Genomic DNA, 18366 nt, shown 5'->3' with positions numbered 1-18366 from the left:
TTAGATGTGGGGTGAGACAGGAAGAGAGGAGTCAAGGTGACTCTGAGGTGTGCAATTATGAGGGGTCCCCATTTTTTGCCCTGGTTGCAAGGTCACCACCTTGCAGAACAATGGTGTTGGCAGATTCTGAAGACATCCTGGTGTCGATACCGAGTGGGCAGATGGATGTCCCGGCATTAAGTTCCAAAGGAGGGTGGGGCCGGAGATGGCGTCTGAGACTCACCAGTGTACAGCCGGCAATGAATGAGGTTGTTAAGGTCAGAGCCCTGGGGGATCTCACAGAAAAATCAGGAGGAGGAGCCAACCAGATCCAACACTGCAGAAGCAAGAAGAAAACCAGGAAGCCAAAGGGGCAAGGATTGTGAGGAGCAAGGGATCCAAAAAATTTGCTGATGAGTTGGAATTATGTCAGTGACTCAGAACATAGCAGTTTCAGAAAATCCTGATTGGACTGGGTTCAAGAAAAAAATGAGATGTGAAGAAGCAGAGAAAGCAAATATAAACTACTCTCTCCAGGAGTTTTGCTCTAAAGCAGAGCAGACAAGCAGTGCCCTTGTGGGAGGGGTTTGTAGCCTCAAGGGAGGCTTTTTGTTTTCACTATGGTAAAATATACATAAAATTTACTGCCTTAACCCATTTTTAAGTGTACGTTTCTATAGTGTTAAGTACATTTACACTGTTGTGCAGTCAATCCCCAGAACTCTTCCCATCTTGCAAAACTTAAACTTTATGCCCACCAAACAACTCCTGTGTCCTTCTCCCCTCAGCCCCGGAAAACCACCACTCTACTTTCTGTCTGTATAAATTTGACTACTCCCGTGTATTAGTCTGCTAAGGCTGCCATAGCAAATTACCACGGGCTGGGGGGCTTGAACAACAGAAATTTATTCCCTCGTAGTTCTGAGGGCTACAAATCCACAATTCAGATGTTGGCAGTGCTGGTCTCTCCCGAGGTCTCTCCCTTGGCTTGGAGATGGCGGCCTTCTCACTGGGTGTCCCATGGTCTTCCCTCCATGTGCACACATCCCTGCTATCTCTTCTATTCTTATAAGGACACAAGCCACCTGGATTAGGGACCCACCAATAAGACCTCGTTTAACCTTAATTACCTCTCTGAAGAACCTATCTCCAAATGTGGCCACACTGGGGGTTACACTTCAACATAGGTATTTAAGGGGGACATAATTCAGTCCATAACACCTACATATTTTTTAATAAGCAGAATCATATTATATTTTTTTGGTGATTGACTTCTTTCCTTCAAGGTTCATTAATATTGTAGCATGTGTCCAAATTCCCTTCTTTTTTTTTTAATTTTTTTTTTTATTATTTTTTTATTTTTTTATAAAGATTTTTTTTTAATTTATTTATTTGACAGAGAGAGATCACAAGTAGGCAGAGAGGCAGGCAGAGAGAGAGGAGGAAGCAGGTTCCCTGCTGAGCAGAGAGCCCGATGCAGGACTCGATCCCAGGACCCTGAGATCATGACCTGAGCCGAAGGCAGCGGCTTAACCCACTGAGCCACCCAGGCGCCCCCAAATTCCCTTCTTTTTATGGCTAAATATAGCCCATTGTGTACGTACCACATTTTGTTCACCCATTCATTCATCAGTGGACACTTGCATTGCATCAATCTTTTGGCTATTATGAATACTGTTCCTATTAATGTGGTGTCCAGGTATCTTTTTGAGAGTCTGCTTTTAATTCTTTTGGGTATATACATTTAAAAAAAATTTTTTTTAAATTTTTTTAAGGATTTTATTTATTTGACAGACAGAGATTACAAATAGGCAGAGAGGCAGGCAGAGAGGCAGGCAGAGAGAGAGGAGGAAGCAGGCTCCCTGCTGAGCAGAAAGCCCGATGTGGGGCTCGATCCCAGGACTCTGAGATCACCACCTGAGCCGAAGGCAGAGGCTTTAACCCACTGAGCCACCCAGGCCCCCTCTTTTGGGTATATACATAAAAGCCAACAGCTGGTTCGTATGTTTAATTTTTTGAGGAACAACAATACTGCTTTCCATCGCACCTACATCATTTTATATTCCCATCAACAGTGCACAAGGATTCCAATTTTTCCACATTCTCATCACTTGTTATCTTCCGTTGTTTGTTTTTTCTACAGTAGCCTCCCCAGTGGGTGTGAGGTAGTATCTTATTGCAGTTTTGATTTGCATTTCCCTATGATTAGTGATACTGAGCATCTTTCCATGTGTTAGTTGGCATCTGTATGTCTTTCTGGAAATGTCTATTCAAGTCCTTTGCCCGTTTTGGAACTGGGTTGTTGTTTTTTGTTTTGCTGCTGTTGAGCTATAGTTCTTCATAAAGTCTACATATCGGGTGCCTGGGTGGCTCAGTGGGTTAAGCCGCTGCCTTCGGCTCAGGTCATGATCTCAGGGTCCTGGGATGGAGGCCCGCGTCGGGCTCTCTGCTCAGCAGGGAGCCTGCTTCCCTCTCTCTCTGCCTGCCTCTCTGCCTACTTGTGATCTCTCTCTCTGTCAAATAAATAAATAAAATCTTAAAATAAAATAAAATAAAATAAAGTCTACATATCAACCCCTCATCTGATATACGATTTGTAAACATTTTCTCCCATTCTGCAGGCTGTCCTCATTCTTTTGACAGTGTCCTTTGATGCACAGAAGATTTTAATTTTGATCAAGTCCAGTATATCTCTTTTTACTTTTGTTGGCTGTGCTTTTGGTGTCATATCTAAGAAGTCATTGTCGAATCTAACATCCTGATGCTTCCCCCCCTAAGTTTTCTTCTTAAAGTTCTATAGCTTTAGCTCTTATGTTTGGGTCTTGGATGCATTTTGAGTTAATTTTGTTACTAGAGTAAGGTAAGGATAGACTTTGTTTCTGTGTTTTTAAGGAAGGAAGATATTGTAGAATGTCTCTGGGCTGACAGAAGCAAGGTAGGAGAGAGACAAACTCTCTGCAGGAGAAAGGGGGATAATTAAAGAAGCAAAGTTCCAGAATGGGTGAGAGAGGCTGCCATGGGGTGTTTAATAGATACTCTCTCCCCGACCACACGTCAGTCAGGATCCTTGGAGCCCTCTTTTTGCCTCGGTGTTGACTGTGGCCCCCATCCTGTCTTTGGCCTGCCCAGCCCAGTCTTAGCAAAGAATCCTAAGTCATCACCTACCCAGATAGCTTGCCACGTTCCTCACCCCCCAACCCTTCCTGTGTGATCCCTTGACCTGTCTTTATTAAGAATCCCATCAGGCCAGTTTAGTGAAAATCCCCCACCCTCAACATCTCCTCTTAAAAATTTCCCATCCACTGACCTCCTCACCCTGCTCCTTGCCCATAAATCCCCACTAGTCTTTGTTGTATTAAGGGTTGAGCTGATGCCATGATCTCAAATAAAGTCCTTCTTACCATTTTAACAAGTATCAGAATTATTTTTATTTTAACATGTTCAGGGGTACCTGGGTTGCCCTGTTGGTTAAGTCTCCCACTTTTTTTTTTTAAAGATTTTATTTATTTATTTGACAGAGAGAGATCACAAGTAGGCAGAGAGAGGAGGAAGCAGGCTCCCTGCCAAGCAGAGAGCCCAATGCGGGACTCGATCCCAGGACCCTGAGATCACGACCTGAGCCGAAGGCAGCGGCTCAACCCACTGAGCCACCTAGGCGCCCAAGTCTCCCACTTTTGATTTGGGCTCATGTCATGATCTCTGGGTCGTGATTGAGCCCCTTGTTGTTCTCCACTCTCAACACAGAGTCTACTTGTCCCTCTCTCTCCCCCTCTTGCCCCTGTTCCCACTCATACTCGCCTCCTCTTTGTCTATCTCTCTTTCTAAAATAAATAAAATCTTTAACATGTTCAAATGTGGGGGCTGGTCTAAGTAGGAGCATGAACAGTTCATCCATTGCTCTGAAAGTTAGCTAGGGCAGAATCCAGAAAAATAATGAATAAGCAGTTGGTAATCCTAAGAGAGTAGAGAAGACACATGGTCACTGGAACAGGAATTTAAAAGTCCCATTAATCTGGACAAAGAAGGGTATTTAAACAAGATAGAAAATGTACATCTATTAGGTCCATCTACTAGATATATTTACAAAGTAAATAAGAATGCAACACAATTATAAAAAAAGGAGAAATCTATAGAAGCACAATATTATGGCTTTCAATACTTCTTAAATCTTTGATTGATCTATAAATAAAAAAATTAACAGGTATATAGGAGATATAAATAGCTTCCTATTTTGTATAAAACTTGTCCATAACCAACAAAGAATACCTCTTTTCCAATCACATAAAATCATCATCAAAATTAATCACAAATAATACAATGGGGAAAAAAACTCAGGATTTTATACAAGTCCACATTCTCTGACTCCACTGCCATCAAAAACAAATAAATAAATAACAGTAGTAAAAAAGAATTCAACCCCTTGAAAGAAGTTTCAAACTTCTGGTGGGCCATAGCTTTCTTCAACAAACATTTCCAGCTTTCCATTTTCTAGGCACAGGGTAGGACTGCATTTTGCCCCCTTTGATGTCAGGCACAGTCTACTGATTTGCTTTAGTCAATGAAACATGGAGAGAAATGATGGGTATAATTTTGCGTGGGGACTGAAGGGGACAGTGAGCAGTTCACAAGGTTGTCTCTCCCACAGCAATGGGTATCACCAAGATGGCAGCTGCTCCATTAGCTTGGGTCTCAGAGTGGGAAGACATGAAGCCGAGCCCCTTGCCAACCTCAGTGGACGGGTAGAATGAGCAGGACCTAATCTTTTGTTGTTTTAAGGCATTCAGATTTTGAATTTTTTGTTATTACAGCATAACCACTCCATCCCAACTGTTAGGAGCCTCCCAAGTGACTTCTCAGCCAAGGATATCAAAACTGCAAACTGGAGACCAGGAAACAGGTGCTATTTTCAAAATGATAGACTGACCACTTCGTTCTCTTCTCCCTCCAGAGACCCTACACAAGTGGTAGTAAGGAGCTAAGCTAGGAACCCATATGACAAAGAGAACACCAAGCTGTCCATCTGGGGAAGAAAGCTTTTTTTTTTTTTTTTTTTTTTTTTTTTTAAGACGTTTATTTGACAGAGAGAGACACAGCAAGCGAGGGAACACAAGCAGAAGGAGTGGGGGAGGGAGAAGCAGCTTCCTGCTGAGCAGGGAGTCCAACGCAGGGCTTGATCCCAGGGCCCTGGGATCATGACCCGAACCAAAGTCAGACGCTTTATGGCTGAGCCACCCAGGTGCCCTGGGAAGCTTTAAAAAAAAGTTTCTGCAACTCTATCAAACTGATAGAGAAGGAATAACAGATGACACATCACAGAGGAGTTTGCTGATCTTCCCTACAGAATTCCAAAGATGTGCAGGATAGAGGATGCGAGAGACTGGGTCAAAAATAACAGGGTTGGGCGCCTGGGTGGCTCAGTCAAAGCGGCTGCCTTCAGCTCAGGTCGTGATCCTGGGGTCCTGGAACGGAGTCCTATATGGGTCTCCCTGCTAGACGGAGAGCGTGCTTCTCCCTCTCCCTCTGCCTGCCGTTCTGCCTACTTGTGCTCTCTGTCTCTCTGTAAAATATATAAATAAAATCTTAAAAAAAAAAAAGAGGGTTACTTGAAAAACTGCCTTTAGACAGTCCAGTCCTATCTCCTCCCCTTGTTCAGAATGCGGGGCCATAGAACATCAAATCCACAAATGAAACATCAGAGAGAACCTCCATGAAGAAATGTAATAACTCCAGAAAAAAAGGAGAAGAAAAGGAAGAAGAGGAGAAAAAAGGGTGAAGGAAGAAGGAAAAGAAAGAAAAGGAGACAGATATACATTAGCTTTGTAAGGGCCGCCATAAAAAAGGTCCACTAAAAGAATAAAACTGAAAGGAAAGAGAACTGATTTGATAAAATAATAATAATAGATAAAGTAAGAAATAAAAATAAAATAAATATAGATATTTTAAAGTTATTATCATAACTATATTCAATGTTCTTTAATGCATTCAAAATCAAGAACAAGACACTATATAAATGGCACACTCAGAGAAAGTTTCCTGTAAAGTAAAATATGATGCTGAAATAAATTATCCAGAAGAAATTGTCCAGAACAGTAGAGACCAAGAGATGGAAGACACAAATAAAAAAGACATGGAAAATCTATCCAGGAGATCCAGTTTGAGAAGTGCTCCAGAAAAAGAGAAATCAGAGAGAAGAAAATTATCAGATGAACAATACAGCAAAATCCCCCAAAGGTGAAAGAGACAAGTGTCCATGTTTAAAAGACTTACAAAGCAAACTGCATAAGGACTTTTAATAGACCCATATCTTTGCAAAATTTTAGAACATTGGAAAAAAAGGAAAAGATCCTAAAGCTCAAGAAAAAAATACCATTTATGAAGAAAAATGTATCAGATTTTTCATATAACTAAATGTTGGAAAACAGAGGTCTACTTTCAGACTTCGGGGGAATGACTGCTAAATGCTACCAAGTCCTGAACTGAAAAGAAAACTCCTGTTATGAAGGTTCTTTGAATAACTGGAGAGATATGACGTGGGCTTACATGAAGTAGATGATATTATTTTATCTATATTAATTTATTAGGTGCAATAATTGTATTTTAGTTATGTATGAGATGTTTTTGTTCTTAGGATATATACATATAGGAATGAAGTGACATGATGTCTACAAGGTACTTTCAAATGGCTCAGAAAAACGTGTGTAGACAGAGATAAAACAAATATGGCAAAATCTTAATCATAAAGATCAAGATTATGACGTATATCTTGCAAATATAGATTACTACCAAGACATAACAAAGCTGGAAAGAAAATATTAAATAACTTTTTTAAACTATTAATTTGAAATAATTTGAATGGAAAAATATTTATCTAGAATAATAAATAATAAATTATAATAAACTAAAAATAATAAATAATAAAATTATTTATTTAGACATCTATAACTTGTCAAAATGTCAAATGTAAGTATTGTTTTAATATGCAGACATACAAAAACACAGAAAATTTACCTGCCATACTCTTTTTTCATAAAGAATTACTTGAATATGTGCTTCAACAAAATGAAGGGTTGAACCAGGAAAGAAAACAAGGAATCCAAGAAACAGAGGATACAACCCAAGACAGTACCAAAGGGAAATCCAGAATGACAGCTCTGCTCTGGGCCTAGAGAAAAACACGTCCAGATTAAAGAGGGAAGAGGAAAGCCTTTATAAGACAGGTCTCTGATAAAGTGGAGCCTGCAAGAATATATGCCAAAGAGTTAGAAAAGAAATGTCCAATTATCTTTGATGAAGAAAACAAAAGGCACCCCTAAGTTTATTATATCATTATTCACAACAGCTAAGAAATGGAAACTATCCAAGTATCCACTGACAAAGAAAATGTGGTGTACACACAGGCATGCACACACACACACAGGACTATTATTTAGTCACAAAAAAGAAGGGAAGTCTGCCTTTTACAACAATATGGATGAATTTTGAGGACATTATGTTACATGAAGTAAATAAGACAAAACAGATAAATACTTCATGACCTCACTTGTACATAGAATCTAAAAAAGCCAAACTCTTTGAAACAGAGCAGATTGGTAGTTGCCAGGGGCTGAGGGGTGAGGGAAATGGGAGGATATGGCAAAAGGGCATAAACTTGCAATTATAACATTATTAAGGCCTGGGGCGCCTAGATGGTGCAGTCAGTTGAACGTCTGACTCTTGGTTTTGGCTCAGGTTGTAATGTGGAAGTTGTGAGATCAAGCACTGAATCGGGCTCCATGTTCATCAAAGAGTCTGCTTAAGACTCTCTCTCCCAGGGTGCCTGGGTGGCTCAGTGGGTTAAGCCGCTGCCTTCGGCTCAGGTCATGATCCCAGGGTCCTGGGATGAAGTCCCGCATCGGGCTGTCCGCTCAGCAGGGAGCCTGCTTCCTCCTCTCTCTCTCTCTGACGGCCTCTCTGCCTACTTGTGATCTCTCTCTGTCAAATAAATAAATAAAATCTTAAAAAAAAAAAGACTCTCTCTCTCTCTCCCTATGCACCCCATTCTGTCTCTTTAAAATAAATAAAAAAATAAATCTTTTTTTAAAGGTTTTATTTATTTATTTATTTGACAGAGATCACAAGCAGGCAGAGAGGCAGGCATAGGTGGGGGGGAAGCAGACTCCCCGCTGAGCAGAGAGCCCGATGTGGGGCTAGATCCCAAGACCCTGAGATCATGACCTGAGCCAAAGGCAGAGGCTTAACCCCCTGAGCCACCCTGCTGCCCCATAAAATAAATATATAAATATTTTAAAATATTAGTAAGTCTAGGGTTCAAAATGTACAGCATGATGACAATAGTTAATAATACTGTATTATATACTTGAAAGTTGCTAAGAAAGTAGATCTTAAATATTTTCATCACACACACACACACACGCACACACACACACACACACAGGTAGTTATGTGAGGCCTGATGGGTATGTTAACTGATCTTACTGTAGTAATCATTTCACAATATATACCTGGAGCAAAACATGTTGTAAATCTTAAACTTACATAGCATTATACATCAATTATATTTCAATAAAGCTGGTGAAAAATACTTTAAAAGATAATAGGCAAAGCCTTAGAAAAAGAAAAGAAAAATAGACATAATTAAAAACTCCAGCAAAAGCAAAAACTTGAACAAGGAAGGAAATAGCACAGTACACTACTTGGCTCTTTGTTGAACAATATTTTAATGTCATAACGTAGGGAAACAAAATGTGTCACTACAAAAAAAAAATCAACTAAACACAAAAGAAGGCAGTCATGGAGAAAATAAGAAACTAAAATGTTGAAAGACATACATAAAACAAATAACAAAATGCAAAAGCAAGTGCTAAACAAAAAACAGGATTCAACTATAGGCTGTCTACAAGAGACTCACTTTAGATCTTAGGACATAAATTGGCTGAAAGTGAAATGATGGGAAAATATATTCCATACAAATAGTAACCAAAAGGAACAGGAGTGGCTATCGGACAAAATAGACGTAAAGTCTAAAACTGTTACAAGAGACAAAGAAGAGCATAATACAATGATGAAATGGTCATTTCACCAAGAAGAAATAACAATTACAAAAATACATGTATCAAACATCAGAGGTCCTAAATATTTGAAGCAAACATTGACAGAATTGAAGGGAGATAGCTCTCTAAGAATAGTAGGTGATTTCAATATCCCACTCTGAATAATGGAAGGAACAATCAGACAGAAGATCAATAAGAGAATAGAGGACCTGAACAACACTATAGACCAGTGGACCTAACTGATAAATACAAAGCACTCTACCCAGCAACAGCATAGCACACATTCTTCTCAAGTGCACATTGGCTGGTTTCAGGATAGACCACATGTTAGGCCACAAAACAAGTCTTAATACATTTAAAAGACTGAAATCATATAAGATATCTCTTCTGATTACAATGGAATGAAACTAGAGATCAATAGCAGGAGGAAAACTGGAAAGACCACAAATATGTCAAAACTAAACAACACATTCTTTAGCAACGAATAGGACAAAGAAGAAATCACAAAGGAAATTAGAAAATATATTTAGACAAATAAAAATGAAAAGACATCATACCAAAACTTATGGGATGTAACAAAAACCGTGCTAGGGTAGAAATTTATAGCTATAAACATATTTTAAAATAAGAAACATCTCACTCAAATCAACACCTGAATGAATTAGAAAAAGAACAAACTAATCCCAAAGCTAGCAAAAGGAAGGAGATTATAAATGGAGATTACAGGAAACATAAATAAAATAGAGAACGGGGAAAAAATAGAGAAAATTAACAAAACCAACAGTTGGTCTTTGAAAAGATCAAAATTAAAAAACCTTTAGCTAGACTAACTAACTAAAAAAAGAAGACTCAAAGAACTAAATCAGAAATAGAAGAGGGGACATAACTACCAATTTTATAGAAATAAAAAGGATATAAAAAGGAACATCTGTATACCAACAAATTGGAGAATCTAGATGCAATGTTAAAATTCCTAGAAACATACAACCAAGTGAAGACTGAATCTTGAAGAATGAGAAAATCTGAATAGACCAATAACTAGTAGGAAGATTGAATCAGTAATCAAAAACCTCCCAACAAAGAAAAGTCTAGAAATACATGGTGAATTCTAACAATCACTTAAAGAAGAACTAACACAAATGCTTTTCAAACTCTCCCAAAAATATAAAAGAGGAGGGAATACTTTCTAACTCATTCTATGATGCCAATATTACCCTGAAACCAAAGTCAGACAGAGACACTACATGTTTTTGCAAAAACAAAGAAATAAAAAAGAAAACTACAAATATCCTTTATGAACACTGATGCAAAAATCACCAATAAAATAGCAGCAAATAGAATTCAAAAGCATATTAAAAGGATTATACACTATAACCAAGTGGGATTTATTCCTGGAATACAAGGATGTTTTAGCATATGAAAGTCAAAATAATGATCCCAGGGTCCTGGGATCGAGTGCCACATCGGGCTCTCTGCTCGGCGGGGAGCCTGCTTCCTCCTCTCTCTCTCTCTCTCTGCCTGCCTCTCTGCCTACCTGTGGTTTCTGTCTGTCAAATAAATAAATAAATAAATAAATAGAAAGTCAAAATAATATACCATAACAACAGAATGAAGAATGGAAAAAAACCATAATTGTCTCAATTGATGCATAAAAAGCATTTGACAAAATTCAATATCATTTCATGGTTAAAAAACACTAGACAAACTAAGAACAGAAGGAAACTACCTCCACATAAATGAAGGCCATATACAAAAAACACACAGCTAACATACTTGATGGTGAAAGTGTGAAAAATTTTCATCTAAGATCAGGAACAAGACAAGAATGCTTGCTTTTACCATATCTATTTCACATAGTACTAGAATTGCTAGCCAAAGCCACTGGGCAAGAAGAAGAAATAAAAGACATCCAAATTTGAAAGGAAGAAGTAAAGTGATCTCTGTTCTACAAAAAACATGATCTTATATGTAGAATAACCTAGAATAACCTTAAAGTTCCATTTTTTAAAAACTGGTAGGACTAATAAATTCAACAAAGTTGCAGGATACAATATCAACACAAAAATCAGTTGCATTTCTAGACATTAACAGTGAACCATCAGAAAAGTAAATTAAGAAATAAAATTCCATTTCTATTAGCATTTAAAAAAGAGAAAAATACTTCAAAATAAACTAAACAAAGGTAGCAAAAGACTTGTACATTAAACTTCAAAATATTGCTTAAAGAAACTAAAGGAAACACAAATAAATGGAAAGACATCCTATGTTCATAGATTGGAAGACTTAATATAGTTATGATGTCAATACTCCCCCAAAATGACCTACAGATTCAAGGTAACCTCTATCAAAATCCCAATGATTTTTTTTTCAGACATAGAAAAATTTATTGTAAAAGTCATATGGAATCTCAGGGGATCCTGAGATAGCCAAAACAATCCTGAAACAGAATGAAGTTGGAGGTCTCACACTTCCTGATTACAAAATTTACCTATAGTGACAGCATTCAAAATGGTGTAGTACTGACACAAACACAGACACACAGAGCAGTGAACTATAAGAGAGAGCACAGAAATAAACTCTTACTTACACGGGCAAATAACTTGACAAGGATGTCAAGAAAGATGAAGATGAAGATGTTCTGGAGAGGAAAGGACAGTCTTTTCAACAAATGGGGATGGGAAAACTGGATATCCACATGCAAGAAGGAGGAAGAGAAACAGAAGTTGGACCCTTACCTTATACCACACACACAAAATAAATCAAAATAGGTCAAACACCTAAACATAAAAACTAAAGCTATAGAACTTATAGAATAAAACAAAGGGTGTAAATTTCATGACCTTGGATTGGCAATGACTTCTTAGATATGACATCAAAAGCACAGGCAACAGAAAGAAAAAGTAGATAAGCTGGATTTCATCAAAACTGAAAACTTTTTGCATCAAAGGACACTATCAACAGAGGGAAAAGGCAACCCAGAAAATGGGAGAAAATATTTTCAAATCATATGTTTATATATAAAAATATTTTTAAAACTCCTACAATTTCAGGCACCTGAATGGCTCAGCTGGTTAAGTGTCTGACTCTTTTTTTTTTAAAGATTCTATTTATTTTACTTGAGAGAGAACTAGTGAGAGAGAAAGAGCACAAGTGAAGAGGAGAGAAAGAAGTAGGCTTGATCCCAGGACCCTGAGATCATGACCTGAGCCAAAGACAAACACTTAACCAACTGAGCCACCCAGGTGCCCCTAAGTGTCTGACTCTTGATTTCAACTCAGGTCATGATCTCAGGGTCCTATAAGAGAGCCCTGCATTGGACTCCATGCTCAGCAGGGAGTCTGTCTGAGGATTCTTTCCCTCTCCTTTTGCTCCTCCCTCTGCTCCAGTGTGTGCATGCACGTGTGCTCGCTCTCTCTCTCAAATAAATAAGTAAATCTTAAAAAAAAAAAAAAAAGAACTCCTAGGGGCGCCTGGGTGGCTCAGTGGGTTAAGCCGCTGCCTTCGGCTCAGGTCATGATCTCGGGGTCCCGGGATCGAGTCCCGCATCGGGCTCTCTGCTCAGCAGTGAGCCTGCTTCCTCCTCTCTCTCTGCCTGCCTCTCTGCCTACTTGTGATTTCTCTCTGTCAAATAAATAAATAAAATCTTTAAAAAAAAAAAAAAAAGAACTCCTAAAACTCAACAAAAAAAGAATAAATAACCCAGTATATATAAGATGGACAAAAGACCTAATAAGCATTTCTAAATATACACAAATGGCCAATAAGCACATGAAAAGATGTTAAACATCATTAATTCAAATGCATATCAAAACCATGATGAGATACAATGTCATATCCAGTGGGATGGCTATTATCCAAAAACAGAAAATAACAAGTGTTGGCAAGAATGTGGATAAATTGGAATGCTTATGCAGTTCTAATAGGAACGTGATATAGTATAGCCACTATGGAAAAGTGTACAGTGATTCCTCAGAGAAAACCAAACATAAAATCACCATATGATCCAGCAATTCCTTTTCTGGATACACACCCAGAAGAAGTGAAAGCAGGGACTAACAGATAATTGTACATCATATCAGCAGCATTAATCACAACAGCCAAAATGTGGAAAGAATACCATTGTCCATTGGATAACTAAAATGTGATATGTATGTAGAATGGAATATTATTCTGCCTTAAAAGGGAGGGAAATTTTGACATGTGCTACAATATGAAAGAACCTTGAGGATATCATGCTAAGTGAAATAAGCCAGTCACAAAAAAAGACAACTATTTCATGATTCCACTTACAGGAAGCATCTGGAGTAGTTAAAGTCATAGAAACAGAAAGTAGGATGGTGGTTCAGGGGTGAGGGGGAGAGGGAATGAAGAATTATTGTTTAATGGGCACAGAGTTTCAGTCAAGAAAGATGAAGATGTTCTGGAGATAGTGGTGTGAAAAATAGTAAAGGGAAATCTCACTAAAATGGAGCACGGAAGCTAGAAAGGGAGGTGACAATGAGGAGCCTTATCATTCAAGATCAATTATCGGAAGAACTGTCAATTATGGATCCCAACAAAAGAATCCTCAACAGGAAAGAATCATCAACTACAGGCCCCATCACAAAGAGATGTCCATTGCACCTCCTATAAGAAACCAACCCCCCATGCAACTGAACCAATGACAAACCACCATCACCCTGGATTCATGCTTTTCTGCCACACAATTTTGTTCAAAACAACCCCTCCCATCTTCCTCATTCTTCTCCATAAAACAAGATTCCTCTGTTTCTTGGAATTGCCTATCATTTTGCCATAGTTTAATTTGTCCCAATTTGAGATTCTCTGTTATTCTTAAATAAACCCATTTTTTTTTAAAGATTTTTTATTTATTTATTTGACAGAGAGAGAAATCACAAGTAGGAGGAGAGTCAGGCAGAGAGAGAGAGAAGCAGGCTCTCGCTGAGCAAAGAGCCCGATGCAGGGCTCGATCCCAGGACACTGAGATCATGACCTGAGCCGAAGGCAGCGGCTTAAACCACTGAGCCACCCAGGCGCCCCTTAAATAAACCCATTTTTGCTGGTAAAGAACTAACCCTTTGGGGGCGCCTGGGTGGCTCAGTGGGTTAAGCCTCTGCCTTTGGCTCAGGTCATGGTCTGAGGGTCCTGGGATCGAGCCCTGTGTCAGGCTCTCTGCTCAGCGGGGAGCCTGCTTCCTCCCTCTCTCTCTGCCTGCCTCTCTGTCTACTTGTGATCTCTCTCTCTGTCAAATAAATAAATAAAATCTTAAAAAAAAAAAAACTAACCCTTTTATTGTTAAGGTGAATGGGGGGGATGGTTCCACAACAATGTGAATGTATTTAATGCCACTGAATTATATGCTTAAAAATGGTTAATATGGTTAACTTTTATGTTATGTATCTTTTACCATGGTTTTTTTAAAAAGAGCAAAAGAACTGGAAAAGTTATATTTAACTTTTAGAATCAACCTATAGACAAAACAAAAAGACTTTATTAGGATTGCAGATCAGAATATCAATAAGATGTAGAAATACAAGCACAGATAACAGAAGCTGAGAATTTACCAAAAAAAGATGTGAACTTACAGGAGGGTAGAGATGGTAATATCTTCATCCTCAAGCTGAGAGTGAAGAGACACCATCTGTCCTTGATGGAATAAGAAACAGAAAGTGTAAGTATATTGCTTAAAGATACAACAATAACCAACTTTAGAACTAAAACTAGTAATATGTGAATTAAGAAACTAAGAGGGAAGGAACAGAGGGGTGCTGGAAGTGTGTTAAAACCATACCCACCATGGGATGAGATAATTTGAAAATGTCTGAACTATATACATTAAGAAATAGTAATATAGATACGTTATTTAAGTAGCCTTTTTTTAAAAAATTATGTTATTTGAGAGAAAGAGAGAGAGCACATGCATGCACAAGAGGAGGCAGGGGCAGAGGAAGAGGGAGAAGCAGACTCCCTGCTGAGCAGGGAGCTGGATTCAGGGCTCAATCCCAGGACCCTGAGATCATGACCTAAGCTGAAAAAGACAGACTTAACTGAATGGGCCACCCAGGCACCCCATCAGTTTTCTTTTTTTTTTTTTTTAAGATTATTTATTTATTTATTTATTTGTCAGAGAGAGAGAGTGCGGGAGAACACAAGCAGGCAGAGCGGCAGGCAGAGGCAGAGAGAGAAGCAGGCTCCCCACAGAGCAAGGAGCCCGATGCGGGATTGGATCCCAGGACCCTGGGATCATGACCTGAGCCGAAGGCAGTGGCTTACCCAACTGAGCCACCCAGGCGTCCCCAGTTTTCTTTTATAAATGATTACATTCTATTTTCATCTTTTTTTTTTTTTTAAGATTTTATTTTAGGGGCACCAGGGTGACTCAGTCAGCTAAGCGTCTCCATCTGCTCAAGTCATGATCCCAGGATCCTAGGATCAAGCCCCACATCAGGCTCCCTGCTCTGAGGACAGCCTGCTTCTCCCTCTCTCTCTGCCGCTCCTCCTGCTTGTGCATGCGCAAGCTCACTTTCTGTCAAATAAATAAATAAATAAAATCTTTCTTTTTTTAAAAAGAATACTAATAAATTGAGTTCTTTGACAGAAAAACACCAAAATATTAAAATGGCTAGAAAGCATAATCAGGAAAAATAATGCAAATAAACAAATCAGTAATCCCTAAAATGGATGGAACCACAGCTACAAGACAGGACAGCCATACATTTTTAAAGTGTGAAAGCCTAGAATATGCTGAAGGAATGGTTCTCTATAAATTAAAATTATCTTGAGAAGAAACAGAAAACCTGAACAGGCTGATGACCCCAGAGAAAAATGAAAACCTGTGAAAACAATATATTTATTTTTTTAAAGATTTTATTTATTTATTTGTCCGAGAGAGGAGAACACAAGCAGGCAGAGTGAGAAGCAGGCTCCCCGCTGAGGGACTCAACCCCAGGGACACGGGATCACCACCTGAGCTGGAGGAAGACCCTTAAACAACTGAGCCACCCAGGCATCCCAAAATAATATATTTAAAAAGCGTATCCAACTCAGATGGTCTTATGGAGGGTCCTCTCATTTCCCTACAATAGTCACATAACTACGTAAAGAAGTTATCATAGCTCAATTTATTTTTTCAAAATTCATGTATCTGATTCATTGAGAATGCATTTAGATTTGAGGAAGGAGGTTGAGAAGCCCTGCCTGCTGACTGTGGTTTCCTCACTCCCTCACAAGTGAGTGTCACCTGGGCGCCATCTCAGCTTGGGGTGCCTCCTTGTGAGCCCTGGGAAGTGAGTAGAAATCCTGTGAGCCATTATACCACTCATCTCACAAATGGTCCACAGAGTCTCCAGTGTTGATGCCCTTAAAACTCCAGACTGCCATTTTTATAATCCTCCCCCTTAACTATTTTTAAAGATTTTTATTTTAAAGACTTACTTATTTTTGAGAGAGAGAGACAGACAGACAGACAGCACAAGTGGGGAGTGGAGATAGGGAGAGGGAGAGAGAATCCCAAGCCAACTCAGCACTAAGCGCAGAGGCCAGAGCTTAATCTCAGGACATAGAGAACAAGACCTGAGCTTAAACTAAGAGGCTGGCACTCAACAGACTGCACCACCCAGGCACCCCTAAAGATTTTTATTTATAAGTAATCTCTACACCTAACCTGGGGCTGGAACTCACAACCCTGAGATCAAGAGACGTACACTCTCACCCTTAAATCTTGCCCGTTTACATATTAGAGCAAAGGTATCATTAATGTTTAAATTCAAAATGTCTAGTGAATGTCTAATTCAAAAGACATGGGTTCTCTATATCCAAGAATTGAAATACTTATATGCTAATGTTGTTCACAGCAGCATTATTCACAATATCCCAAAAGTGGAAAAAACACAAGTGTCCACTGACAGATTAGTGGATAAACAAAATGTGGTATATACATAAAATGGAATTTTCTTCAGCCCTATAAAGTAAGAAAAGTCTAACACCTGCTACAAATGGATGAATTCCGAACACAGTATGCTAAGTGAAACAAAATACTGCATGATTCTACTTACATGAAGTAGTCAAAATCGTAAGACAGAAAGTAGAACTTGAGGACTTGTTATTGAATGGGTATATTTTCAGTTTTTCTAGATGAAGAGTTCTAGACATTGGTTGCACAATGATGTTGGTGTATTTAACACTATTGAACCAGGGGTGCCTGGGTGGCTCAGTGGGTTAAGCCGCTGCATTCGGCTCAGGTCATGATCTCAGGGTCCTGGAATCAAGCCCCGCAGGGGGCTCTCTGCTCAGCAGGGGGCCTGCTTCCCTTCCTCTCTCTCTGCCTGCCTCTCTGCCTACTTGTGATCTGTCAAATAAATAAATAAATTTTTTTTTAAAAAATGGTTAAAATGGTAAATTTTATATTTTGCCTCACCTGAAAAAAACGGCAGGTAGATAACCTATAACCTGCATGAGTCAAGGGGTTAGGGGCCTGCGTCCCTCCACACACAACAATGCCCCCATTCTAAAGGCGCCCCCCCCCACGGAGTTCACATAGCACAGCTGTCCCCGCAAGGTTCTCCCACAGGCCCTTGTGTGCCCATCGAGTGAGGGTGTCATGGGGGTGTCTGTGTGGGTTGGAATGGGAGTGAGAGGTGGGGTAGAAGTGTCTGTGTGGGGTGGGGATCTCTGTGTGGGGGTGTCTGTGTCGGTTGGGGTCGGTAGAATGGGGATGTCTTCTGGGCTAGTGTAGGGGTGTCTGTGGGGTGGGGGTGTCTGTGTGGGGCGGGGGGGGGGGTGCGAGGTTGTCTAGAAGTTTACACCACACGCCACAGCCCAGCTCCAACCCCTGAGGAAAGGCCCATCTGGGCCCAGTCTCGGCATCCAAGTCGGCTTTAATTTGGCTCGTAATGGCCGGGTGACAGCGACTGTCTTCTTCCGGATCCCCACCCCCCCATCCCATTTTAAGTGTACAGTTTAGTGTCTTTTTAGCAAATGCAAGAGTTGTGCATCTGTCACCGCAGTTTTGGACATTTCTCTCAGCGCACTCTGGCTGAGTCCCCGCGTCCTCATCTGTAAGTGGAGATAACACGAGGCTAGCACGGGTCGGCCACCGTCAGATTTTACCTATTACTATACTTGTTGATGACGGCCTGATTTTACAGTTATCCTTTCCCTCTCGCAGTGCGGCCCTAGCCCGCCGCGCCAGCAGGAGCGAGGAGGTGGGCCTCGAGTCGCGAAGGCGCGGCGGAGTTCTGGCCGGAGGCCCCGCGGCTCCCTACCGCCTGCGATCGTGCAATCGGGCCTCTCCCGGCGCCCTGGCTGCGGCGGGAAGCGCGGCTCCGGGCTGGATTGG

At 40.0% G+C, this 18366-nt stretch overlaps 1 long non-coding RNA gene across 1 annotated transcript; it reads right to left on the bottom strand.

The window, feature by feature from the left end:
- Positions 1–229: 229 nt before the first annotated feature.
- Positions 230–18351, bottom strand: LOC116578904. Its single transcript, XR_004281085.1, has 3 exons — positions 18138–18351; positions 14615–14675; positions 230–316 (listed from the first exon to the last, which is right to left on the bottom strand). It is a non-coding gene; the product is annotated as an uncharacterized LOC116578904 (long non-coding RNA).
- Between the last annotated feature and the right edge of the window lie 15 nt (positions 18352–18366).

Source organism: Mustela erminea, chromosome 19 (assembly GCF_009829155.1).
Source record: "Mustela erminea isolate mMusErm1 chromosome 19, mMusErm1.Pri, whole genome shotgun sequence".
Taxonomy (NCBI): domain Eukaryota; kingdom Metazoa; phylum Chordata; class Mammalia; order Carnivora; family Mustelidae; genus Mustela; species Mustela erminea.
This window is presented reverse-complemented; position numbering and strand designations above follow the sequence as displayed.